This window comes from Anomaloglossus baeobatrachus, chromosome 8, assembly GCF_048569485.1.
Source record: "Anomaloglossus baeobatrachus isolate aAnoBae1 chromosome 8, aAnoBae1.hap1, whole genome shotgun sequence".
In the NCBI taxonomy this organism is placed as follows: Eukaryota; Metazoa; Chordata; class Amphibia; order Anura; family Aromobatidae; genus Anomaloglossus; species Anomaloglossus baeobatrachus.
Window position 1 is genome coordinate 90,421,926 of NC_134360.1, and position 13,584 is coordinate 90,435,509.

The window sequence follows — 13,584 nt, forward strand, 5'->3', positions numbered from 1 at the left end:
GGTCCCTGCAACCTGAGGCGGAAAGACTGTGAAAGTCAGAGGGTTCCCCTACAGCCAATCGTCACGAAGCAGCCGCTTGAACTAGTAGCCTTGGATCATGTGAAGCTAGCTCTGAGCCGTTTCGGCTATGTCTACGCCCTCACCATAGTAGACCATTACTCCCGTTTCCTGGTAGTGGTCCCAGTGAAAGATCAAACGGCCAAGATCGCAGCCAAGGCGTTCCAGGAATAGTTTTGTCGGCACCATGAAAAAAAGTGCTCACTGACCAGGGCCCAGCCATTGAAGCAGAAGTGTTCCAAACGTTTTGTCACCTGTACGGTTACAAGAAAATAAGGATGACGCCATACTATCCCCAAACCAATGGGTTGTGTGAGAAGATGAACCAGGTGGTTCTAGACCTGCTAAAGACCTTGGACCTTGAAGAGAGAAACCTGTGGCCAGAGAAGTTGCCGGATTTTGTAGACCTGTACAACCATATACTGGGGAAATCCACCAACTGCACCCTGGCCTACTTGATGCGGGCAAGACCTGGCAAGCTACCCATAGACTTGGACATGGGAGTCTTAGTGCCCGAGGCAGTCCAATCGGATGCAGACTTGGATATTGGGCGACAGCAACAGTACCGCAAGGTCCAATCATGCATAGAGAAAAGTCTATCCCAGGCAAGGCTGAGACAGGAGAAGAATTACAACCTGATGGCCCCAGCAACTTCCTTAGTACTTGGGTCCACAAAAGGAAGTGGAGGATGCACAAACTAGACGACCAGTGGGAGGCTGAGCCATATATTGTCATGCACTGAAACTTTGACAACCACAAAGTGTGCCTCATCAGTAAAGATGCAGGAAACACTTCAGCAGCAGTATTAAGGGATCACCTGAAGGTATGCCCTAACCAACTGAAGACTAGGGAAGAGGATCCAGAAGTTCCCCAGCCTACAGAACAGGGGGAAGAGACCATCCAAACCATCCTTGGAGAGTTTCCTAAGACCTGGACTCAGGTGAACCAAGCCATTGTAGTCCCAGTCCTGACCTTCCAACAAGTTGCCTTGCCTGAAGCGACAGAGTCTCAAGACCAACCTAAAAACCCATCGGCCAGTGAAACAGAGGCCACACCAGCAGTGGAATCAGACAACCTGCCCCCTGCCAGTGGTGAATCTGTCGTGCCCACGGTGAGTCTAAGGAGGCGCAGGGATTGCCCACCCTGCCGGTAAAATCTAAGCCCACTTGCAGCATAGACATACACAACCAGGACAGGTCAGGAAACACACTAGATGGGGAGGGGTTACAGCCAGTTCTACGTAGGTCACAGCGTAGCACCCTTGGTCAAATCGCTGTCCAGTTTCGAGAGTAGGGCCAGTCAAATATATAGCAAAAGTTAATAATGTAAATAGAAGGATTTTTGTGTACTCACCGTAAAATCTCTTTCTCTGAGTCTTCATTGGGGGACACAGGACCATGGATGTATGCTGCTGTGACTAGGAGGCTGACACTAAGTAGACATAAAAAAAAGTTAGCTCCTCCCTAGCAGTGTACACCTTGAGCCGGAGGCGGATCTATGCCAGTTTAGTGTACAAGCAGTAGTAGGAGAAACCTGAACAACCATAACTAATCAAGGTAATAAACAAGAAAACACACAGTATCTTATCTAAACCTATACTGTATATCAATATAGAAATATACAAAATATAAAGAAGCCAGGTACCGAAAAAAACGTGTTCCCATAAGGAACCAGTAACATCCGGCAAACTAAGAGCAACCCAATATCCAAACAGGGTGGGTGAGGTGTCCCCCAATGAAGACTCAGAGAAAGAGATTTTACGGTGAGTACACAAAAATCCTTCTTTCTCTATCGTTTCATTGGGGACACAGGACCATGGGACGTCCAAAAGCAGTCCTTGGGTGGGTACAGGAGCAATCACACAGATTCATGACATCTCCAAAACTTTGTAAGAATGCTTGGTGCAAAAGTATACCGCCTTATCATAAGTGTGCGACAGCCGTCTGCTGTATCTTGTAAAACCCTGGGAAAGGTATGAAGGCTTGACCACGTGGCGGCTATGCGAACTTGTTCGGCTGACGCCTGGCGTCTGATTGACCAAGTCGCCCCAATTGCACAAGTGGAATGGCTATTACACCCCTGTCCTGTAGGCCTCTGATATGGTCGGCAGGATCCAACTTGCAATGGTAGCCTATGACGCCCACATGCCCCTCCTTGGCCCAGTAGACAGGACGAATAGGCCGTCTGAGGTGCAGAAGGGTGCGAGTCTCGAAACGTAACTCCTAAAAGCTCGCACTAGATCCAGTGTAAGCCGTGACCTTTCCAAGGATCGAGTGGAGGCTGGACCGAAGGATGGAGGCACAATCTCCTCATTCAGACACTGCTTTCGGTGGGAAAGCAGGAGATGGGCGCAGATCAACCTTGTCTTGGTGGAAAACAAGAAAAATGATCGGCATGAGAGGGCTGCCAGTTCAGACCTTCTTCTGATTGAAGTGGCTGTCACCAACAAATCCACCTTCCCGGATAGGCGTGACATTGAGGATTCCTTTTAGAAGTTTGAACTGGGCTAATTGAAGAGACCCTAGCACCAGATTGAGGTCCCATGGTTCTAGCGGGGAACGATCTGGCGGTGCCAGAAGGGCGACTCCCTGGATGAACTTCCAGACTTGTGGCCGAGATGCTAGATTTCTCTGGAAAAAAAACAGATAGACTCGACACCTGCCCTTTGAGGGTTACTAGCGAGAGACCCATCCGTAAGACTGACTGAAGGAAGGCCAGTAACACAGGGAGCGATAGAACCGGTGGAGATGAGTTGCCGTTGACCTCACACCATTGAAAGAAGGCCTTTCAAGTGCGGTAGTAGATGTTTGAAGATGAAGGCGTCTAAGCTCTGACCATAGTCTGTATCACCTGTGGGGTAAAGGCTGCCTGGGTTGGTAGCCAGGATTCAACAGCCGTGCGGTCAAATTGAGAACCCCGGAATCTTGAAGGGCGAGAGGACTTTGCGACAGCAGGTTCAGACGATCTGGGAGCCACCATGGGGTGTCTGAAGAACTGCGTGAGCTCTGCGAACAACGCTTGCCTGGGCCAATCCATGGCAATGAGAGTCACTGGGATGCCTTCTGCTTTGATTTCCTTGATGACTCTTGGTATCAGTGGAAGCGGGGAGGATGAAGGGGGACCTGAACTGCTTCCATGGACATATGAAAAAACGTCGATTCCTGGCATTCGCCGGTCGTGGTAAAGGGAGACAAACCGTGAGACTTGATTGTTGAACCGAGAGGCCATCAGGTCCACATCCGGAATCCCTCATCTGAGGCCGATCCATTCGAACGCCTCTTTGTTGAGGGATCAAGCCTGCCGCCAGGCCCTGCCTGCTGATGAAATCTGCTGTCCAAATTCTCCACGGCGGGGAAATCCACTGTGGAAAAAACTGGAGTGATGAGGCTATGCCCACTGTAAGATCTTATTCACCTATGTCATCGCCATGACGCTCTTTGTTCCGCCCAGGTAATTGATGTATGCCACTGCTGTGGCGATGTTCGACTGGATCCTGGATGGCGATTCCTGTATGAGGGGCTGAAAATTCTGTAGGGGTCGGAGAAAGGCTCTGATCCCTAAAACAAAAATTGATAGGCAGGCGGCTCCCAAGGGAGGGTCATCGACCGTGGGCCCTGTGTTTCGGAACACCGCTCCCCAGTCAGAAGACTGGCATCGGTGGTGACTGCCTGCCAGTGTACTGGTATGGAAGACATTCCCCTGGACCGATGAGGGCTGCTGGTCCAACATAGAAGCGAGCGGCGGGTTCCCGGAGTCAATTGGGTCCTGCGATTCAAGGTGGATAGAGAAAAATTGACCCATCTGTTCGGCCGAGTCAGCTGAAGGAGAGGAAGGGCGAACGGAACCACCTCTATTGTCGCCCCTATCCGACTGAAGATTCTCCGCCTGGGAGTGACGGAAGATCTGGAAGTCTCTTCGGAGGGAGACGATCTTCACTAGCGGAAAGGACCCGCGTCTTTGGATGGTATCGAACTCCATGCCTAGACATGTAATTCCGCTGGCCGGGGTCAGAGAGGGCTCCTTCCGAATTGATGAGCTAGCCGAGTCGGGATAGGATGTCAATGGTGACCTGAACACTTAGGAGACAGTCGTCAAAAGAAGACCCCCTGATCACCAAGACGTCCCAAGACGGAATCACCAAAAATGATCTTCTGCTATTGCGAAACGCAGGAACATCTGTGCTGTTGGGAACTTCGGGATGTGCGTCCTGTATGTCCGACGATATAATTGATGCAAACTCTAATATGTAACCTAAGTCCGGCATCTCTCCGACCCAGGCGTCCGTGATCAAAGTCCGCCAGACGTGATTGGAATGAGACGGGCGCCCCCCCCCCTCCACCTGATCTACGCCCGGAGCGCGACGACCTCAAGTCATCTAGCGGGGTAGTGCTGTGATCCGGATGTCGTCAATGATGGCTGGCGTGGCTTAGAACGCCAGGAAGGGCATGTCTTGAAGGACAGAATCTTCATGTTCCTCTGTATTCCAGGCTCTGAGTCAGATTGCCCGACAGATGGCCACCGTAATGCTAGCCGCTTGTGCTGCGCCGTAGGCTGCTGACAGAGACGCATAGAGCATGTACTTACCCGCTAGAGCAATCTGTTAGCAATGCTGTAAACTCCGGAGTGCTTGATCCCGCGCGAAGACCGCTGTTGAAGTTACCGGCCCAGGACATCATGGATCTTGCCAGTCAGATGGCGGCGAAAGCAGGAGGAGTACCGTGCCCGCTGTCTCAAGAGCTGAACGGGCAAATCTCTCTGTATTACGATCCGTGGCGTCTCGGAGCGATGCCCTGAGCGGGAGAGACAGTACTGGGAGATGGCAGGCGGGAAACAGGAGTGTCGACCACAGGCGAGCCTGCCCATTTCTTCCTGAGAGCCTCAGGGAAGGGGTAATGTAAATCAAGCGACTTACCATTGTTGAATATCTTGATCGGTTGTCGCCTATGCTTGCATAGAATTTCAGCAAATTCTGGATGGTCACCGAATTGCCTGTGTGCCCGCTTAACCTGTTTGGAAGAGACATGCGAGCACTGGGTAGCCACAGAGTCCGTCTGGAGCTTTTGCGTATGACTTACCGCTTAGACCAGACTATCCACCATACCTCTGACCTCGGCTGTCTGATCTGGATCCAGCAGCGCGGCTGCATCTGACTCTTCGCCTGAAAAGAGGGTCGGCCGGTCCCGGGGACGAGTGGCACTCGGGCCCTGGAGGTGATAGAGACCTCTGGGAGGCACTTGAGAGGAGGCCCAGCAGGTCCGCTTCTGTGCTCCAGTAGTAGGGTCTGGATAAGACCGACTGTTGTCCAGAGCCAGCTGGACCGGGGGAGCATGGTCGGGCATAGGGAGCGACTGCAACGCCTGCACGATGGTCAGAGACGCCCTTGGAAGGAAGTGCACAGACTGGGACAGAGGGGTCTACCACTCCGGGGGAGGGAGCGCAGTGGAGCTCGGGTTGTCCTATAATGCTGCAGTAGCGACAGCGACGGGGATGCTGGCGGTGGCTGGGGCAATCTGCATGGCAGTTGTTCTGGGGCGCAAGCCGAGCGGGGGGCGAGGACTGGCTTGGGAGCATTTTCCTTTGTAGGCTGTGCATGCAGAGTCCGCTATAAAGGGGCCCGGCTTGGATGGCTAGGTTTAACCATTGCTTAGGGAACCCACTAGTGACGTTAGGGAGGAGACAGGAGATAGGGGAAAAAATAAGAAAAAATAAGGAAAGAAGATATAGTCTGTTCCTAAGGAGGGGCAGCACTCAGCCAGGTCCTGTGTCCTTCCCAGGTCAGCAGAGGTCTCAGAAAACTGTGGGGACAGCAGTGCTGAAGAAAAGCGCGGCCCCTCATTCTTTTCTTTTTTTTTTTTTGGAGGGCGTGCAGGGGGAGGTAGGCCGAAGCCGGGGACTAGATTAGTGGGCGGCCCTCCGGGAGCGCAGCGCTGAGCGCAAAGAAGTCTTACCTGCGTCGCTGCGATCCTCGGCCCCATCCTGCCTGCTGCTGCGTTGCTGTACGCTGGGGGAGCTGGGGAAAACTGCTGAGCACTCCTGCGCTGCAGTGACCACGATCCCCAGTCTGGACCCAGTGTATGGGGAGGCCTGGTGTTGCAGAGCGCTCCTGCGCTGCAGCTGCGATCCTCTCCCTGTGTCCTGTATTGCAGGGGACGATGGGGAGGATGGGGGCGTGCCAGAGGACTGAGCTGGCTGTCTCCGGGCAGGAGAAGCGGGGGGCGTGGCCGGAAAAGCGCACACGCAAACAGGGGGGCGGAGCGCTCCAGCCGGAGGTAGGCCCGAAGCCGGGGGCTAAATTAGTGAGCAGCCGCCGGAAGCGCAGCGCTGCGCGTGGAGAAGATCCTACCTGCGTCCCGGCGGTGTTGCTCTGATCCTCGGCCCCATCCTTGCCTGCTGCGGCTGCCGGTGAGTCCAGTTTGCCCCTGGGAGACACAAGGGGGGAATGCTGGGGAGCTGTGGGTAACACTGCAGAGCGCTCCTGCGCTGCAGTGACCGGATCCTCTGCCTGGGCCCAGAGTAGAAGGAAAACGCTGGGGGAAGCCTGGTGCTGCTAAGCGCTCCTGCACTGCAGAGCCTGCGATCCTGTCACCGGGTCCTGGATGGGGAAGCCACGGGTTGCAGAGATTCAACGCCGCCTCCACCAGAGACACCCCTTGGGACGGTACCATAGGGGAGGACGGGGAGTGTGCCCTTAAACAAAAAGTTCGACCCCAAGCAGCCCCTGGGACGGTACCATGGGGCAGGAAGGGGAGAGGGCCTGGCGTCTCGAGCCTCAAACAACCCTGGGGATGGTACCCCGGAGGAAGGAGCAGGCGAGGGTTCTCTCAGATGCGGCGACTTTCACCCTGCAGAAGCGACAAAAGCCTAGAAAGATGAGAAGGCTGAGCGGCGCCGTAATAGCAAAAAAAACGGAAAAAAGGAATAGCTTAGGCTGAGGTTGGCCCACAGAGATATGGGCCCACTTCAGCCGCCTACGACACTAAGCAAAAAACTGGCATAGATCCGCCTTCGGCTCAGTGTGTACACTGCTAGGGAGGAGCTAACTTTTTCTATGTCTACTTAGTGTCAGCCTCCTAGTCACAGCAGCATACACCCATGGTCCTGTGTCCCCCAATGAAATGATAGAGAAATTCTGTTTCCTTAAAAATGTATAAATTGTAATGTTTTGTATTTCTTTGAAAAATGTTTCCTCAGTGACACCCCAAGGGTCTGGGAGCCACAGTGGCATTGCCCTCCTCACAGGGGGTGATACCATGCCTGGAGGCAAGGAGGGGGTCTCCATGCTAGGTCCACTAACACACAACATTTCCTAACTCCAGACCAGTAGGGGGAGCTCAAGAACCCGTTTTGAGGGGAGCTTCCATCTGTATACTGGCCTGGAGGAGGGGTTACAGTCACACACAAAGGAACAGAAAGTGAAACACTTGAGACCATCAGAGGCGAGCAGTACAGATGGTCGCTGAAGGACAGCTGTCTCACATAGCTCTCCCAGGGCCTGGCGCAGTAAGCAGGACCCCGGGGTCCTAGACTGTTGGGTGATAAAGCCCCATCAGTGAAGCCCGGAGGGCAGGAGATTTCAAGTCCCCTGGCCCAAAAGAACACCCAAAGGTGAAGCAGCAAGACAGAGCCCGGAGCCGCAGTTACACAGGCGGTACCCGTGACCGGCTCGCGCCGCCCACCAAAAGGGGAAGGACAAACAACAACAACAACAACAACAACTAGGAAGAGGGTCACTGTGCGGCTCCAAGTCACAGAGACTCACACACTTATTGCAACAAGGAAGGCCTCCAACCCACCTGGAAAGGTGAATCCCCTCATTGCTTCCAGGCTGACCGGACGCTCATTATCGTCTGGACCAGACCCATGGGCCTGTAAACGTAAGTAAAGTTAAAGGAAACTACAGCCCCTGTGTTGTCCAGTTATTACCGGCGTCCTCAGTCCTGCACCCCAACATTAAATCCCCAAGACTACCACTCCCACCATCCCTAGGACATGAGCTCTATCTGTGGAAATCTGCATCAACCGAGCTGCGCTACCATCTGCCCCAGAGGATACCTCCAGCAGTGCGGCTTCTATATTAGCCGCAGACCACAAGTGGCATCACGAATACAAACTCTTCTCCCCTGTAAATATTCCCTTCATCCATCTTTATTGACACCGCCGGGGTCACGAAACCGGGCTTGGCCACTGTTACATCCCACCCCCTAAACCGACCTGGTGACTAGTAACCCCCAGACCCCGTGGCGCGTCAATTATACTTTAGAATTGAAATCAGGAGAGACGTTCAACATAAAACAAAAATGACACGCCATACAAAATTCATCACCTGTCTGATAGAATGTTGTGGTGGAATACAATACGTAAGAAGAACTATCCAAGCATATGAGGACAAATTAACACAAAGGACGACCTATCATTGCACTATATTTCATCTTAACAATTGCTATCATTCATATTGATCATATGCCAAAACATGTATTAAATTGATTTGATACTTCCAGAAAATGAGAAATATTCTGGATGTCTCACCATATGGTCTGAACATACAGTATATAGTCATATGAACATATGGCGAACAGAAACGACAAAAATAATCCCTGAAGGAATGGAAACCATAGCTGCAACATCAGAAGGCAAATAACAGGAAAACATGGAGATCTAGTGGCCACAACTATGAAAACTAATAAGGACAAACGTGATACATATTCATTTGTAGCTATATTGAAGAACGCAATTCATTTTTTTATCTGCATTTTATTTGCCACAGACTATCCTTTTGATACAACATGTTACTGGTTGCAGATGGTCCATTCCTGGTCTTGACTAATTTAGCTATAAGGATTTCCATATGTATATCAGAATAATTAAATATTCTGATTTCTCTCATAGCCATTACTTGTCAAACACCTCGGTAGAAAAATATTAACTTTATAAATTTACTTTACTTAATCACTGGTTTTAAATACTAAAAAATGATCATTTTTAGGGCATATAAACAGAGAGATTAGATCCCATGATCCCAACATATTGTTACCCCTCTATAAATCACTTGTAAGGCCACATCTAGAATATGGGATTCAGTTTTGGGCTCCACATTTTAAAAAGATATTCAGAAGTTAGTTCAAAGGCGGGCAACTAGACTACTACGGTACAAGGAATGGCAGCTGCCCATATGATGAGAGTTTGAAAAAGTTACATTTGTTTAGCTTAGAAAAAAAGATGGCTCAGAAATCTCATTTATATGTATAGATACATGTGTGGTCAATACAAATACTGGCATATGACTTATTCCGGTAGATTTTCCTGAAAAATGCTCGAGTCCCACATTGATTTCCATTATACTTGGGCACTTGAGATACGCCCATCCGAGCACCAACTGTTTGTTACAAGTACCAAGCGTGGTAGTGATTGCTCATCACTAATCCATAGGCATTCATAGAGGTGGTTCTCTTTGCATCTAATACGGCGTCCACTCTTCCGGGAAGGTTTTGTATTTTTGTGTGTGGGGATATTTGCCCCTTCTTCCAGGATATTTCTGAGGTTGAACACGGATGTAGGACAAGTAGCCTGGTTTGCAATCTATGCTATACTTCACCTCAAAGGTGTTTAGTTTGGTTTAGATTAGAGACTTGGGCTTCAACATGGGACTTACCCAACCATGCCTTTATGGACCTTGATATGTGCAGTTGGGTAAATTCATGGGAAATAGTAAAAGGCCTTCCCCAAACGATTTCCAAAGTTGGAAGCATACAACTTTCCAATGTTTTATTATGTTGAAGTATTCGGATATTCCTTTACTAAAATGAATACGCAGAAGTTGATACCCAAGAAATAACCTCATACCAATATCCCTACTCCACCAAACATAATATGGCCCAATGCAGGAAGCTAATAAGCTTCTGGCTTTCTCTTAACCCAGATTCATCCATCAGATGCCACATAGAGAAGTGTGATTTGTCACTACCGATTCTCTACATCCATGGGTGGCAGTTTCACGTCCCTATCCAACACTTAGCATCATGCTTGGTGTTGTAAGGCTTGAATGCAGCTGCTCGGCAATAGACACCCATGGATTGAGGCTCCCGGCTTACTTTTTGTGCTGTTATTAATGGCACAGAAGATTTAGAACGAGTTTCTTTTGTAATACATATTGGGCACACTTATACACCCATCTTTCCCACACAAAGTTTTAAATGCGAGCTCTGCCTGGTTCACTTTTCACTCCTCATTCAGGTGTCTGGTTTTGGCACAGGGAGGAGGATAATAGTGTTTAGGGGCCATCCATGTTAACCCCTCCACCCCTGAGCCTAGTTTTCACCTTCCTGACCCAACCAATTTGTACAATTCTGACTAGTATCAGTTTTTGATGTAATAACTTTAAACCGCTTTAACGGATTGTTTTTTCGAGACATACTGTACTTCATGTGTTAAAAATTTCAATTTCTATGTGCTTAAACCAGGGTTGTCACATAAAATAGACAAATAACATTTCCCTCATGTCTACTTTATAGCAACATAATTTTTGAAACTTTTTTTATTAAGTTGTAAAGGTTAAAAGTTTATCAAGCAATTTCTCATGTTTACAACACAATTTACAAAACCATTTTAGGGACCACATCACATTTGAAGTGACTTTGAAAAGCCTAGGTGACAGAAAATGCCCAAAAGTGACACCATTCTTAAAACCTGCATCCCTCAAACTGCTCAAAATCACAGCCAAGAAGTTTATTAACCCTTCAGGTGCTTTACAGTAAATAAAGCAACGTGGAATGAAAACGTAAAAATGTTACTTTTTCCCACAAAAGGTTTTTACTTTAGCACCAATTTTTTTATTTTTTACAAGGGTAACAGGAGAAAATGCACCATACAATTTGTTGTGCAATTTCTCTTAAGTGCGCCAATGCCTCAAATGTGGCAGCAAACTAATGCTTGGGTGGAAACCCTCCAGAAGTGACCCCATTTAGGAAACTAAGCCACGAACATTTCAAAGGGGAAATGCAAAAAGTTCAAGTAAAGATGTGTCGTTGCTTACCAAATAGTCAATAACCAGCAAAGCAAGGGTACTAAACAATTGTGGTCACAATTAAAATGTAACTTTTAATATCCAAGTTAAAAATTTTTACCACACAACATAAACGGTTGTAAGAGGAAAAACGAAGAAGAGGCGATCAAACAGTCCAATTATGTGCAAAATTTTATTGATCAAGTGAAAGTAAAAACACCATAAAACATCATAAGTATCCGAACACATAACTGACTATAATAGATCATACATATGGTATAAAAATAGAGGAACAACTGCCATATACGGCGACCATATTGACGTATATCAAATATTTGCCATGTAATATAATACATAAAGGGTAGAGTCCCAGATCACCAATCAAATTTAATAAATATATATATATGTAGTCAGCAGGGTCTATGGAGATATTCAAGAATTCAGCTGATGATATACCATATATTACAATCGATATCTCCACAAACCCAAGCAATTGACCATAAGAATCAATGGTGATGATGGGGCCCCAAACCCATGATTGTCATAGCCTGTCAGTATTAGTTGATGGCAATAGAATCACCGCCGAAAAACCAATCGATCAATAAAAAACGGGCTGCAAACCCCAATAGGGTCATATATAAATAGATTATATTATTTACCATTATTATATGCAGTCACCATTTGATTGAACAGCCAGCCGATAGCACAACGGTATATGATATTTTCATTAAAGCAATCAAAAAAGGCGGTCCACTATAATTATGGCAAAAAAAGGCCAGACAATATGGGATTTAACACAGCGTAATGATATGCATTATATAAGGATGGTAGTTACCATTAGATCGACCAGATCACCAGCAATTGGTGTATTAATCATATTACAAAGGTGACAATGAATGCTAGAGAATATAGCCCATCACAAACCATGGAACAACCTGGTGGGTCGCCATACAAAAGGCAGATTACCAATATTACCTGAAGACTTAGCAGATATACAAAAACTCAGAGTGTGTCCGGATACACAGGACGCCCTACACGTGTTTCGGCACACGCCTTCGTCCAGGGGCGGTATATAGGTGGTAACAGCCGGTATTTAATCAAAAATGCAGCCAATCAGTGTGTAGTGATCAAGGTGGTGACGCATGCGTAACCACAACAACCAGCATCAACAATCGACCGCCGCGTCATGGAAGAGGGGGGCCGGACTGATCACATGATCAGCCAACACCCACGCCATGAAGATACGGAGGGGCTATATTCTCTAGCATTCATTGTCACCTTTGTAATATGATTAATACACCAATTGCTGGTGATCTGGTCGATCTAATGGTAACTACCATCCTTATATAATGCATATCATTACGCTGTGTTAAATCCCATATTGTCTGGCCTTTTTTTGCCATAATTATAGTGGACCGCCTTTTTTGATTGCTTTAATGAAAATATCATATACCGTTGTGCTATCGGCTGGCTGTTCAATCAAATGGTGACTGCATATAATAATGGTAAATAATATAATCTATTTATATATGACCCTATTGGGGTTTGCAGCCCGTTTTTTATTGATCGATTGGTTTTTCGGCGGTGATTCTATTGCCATCAACTAATACTGACAGGCTATGACAATCATGGGTTTGGGGCCCCATCATCACCATTGATTCTTATGGTCAATTGCTTGGGTTTGTGGAGATATCGATTGTAATATATGGTATATCATCAGCTGAATTCTTGAATATCTCCATAGACCCTGCTGACTACATATATATATATTTATTAAATTTGATTGGTGATCTGGGACTCTACCCTTTATGTATTATATTACATGGCAAATATTTGATATACGTCAATATGGTCGCCGTATATGGCAGTTGTTCCTCTATTTTTATACCATATGTATGATCTATTATAGTCAGTTATGTGTTCGGATACTTATGATGTTTTATGGTGTTTTTACTTTCACTTGATCAATAAAATTTTGCACATAATTGGACTGTTTGATCGCCTCTTCTTCGTTTTTCCTCTTGAATATTGCGATTGTCCCTGATGGTCCAGATAATCCACATAACATGTTGTATGGTATTCCATGTGATATGGACTTATTATAAAATAATATATGGTTATTATTTGTGTGGTTATTCGTTATGGTCTCTATGCATGTATAAACGGTTGTAAAACCAACCAAAGATTGGAGCCAATATTAGGCTCCTGTCATTACCCAGTTAAGGACACTGTATATCCGGTAGTAACAACTCTACCGAAATAACACTAGTTGAGACAAGTAAAAAAAACTGTCCCATATATGATGTGTACAGTTAGTAATCCACAGCAAGAATGTACATTCGGTAAGAGTCACCCCACCGAAACAACAATAATTGAGACCAGAGTGTGAAACTGTCTCATGAATAGTGTGTACAATTTATAATTCACAGCGATCAATAACCATACAAAGGTCTCACTGTAAGAAATGAAGCAAAAATAGTTGTCCAGTAACAGGGGGGGGCACCAATCAGCCTCACAATACCCCTTAG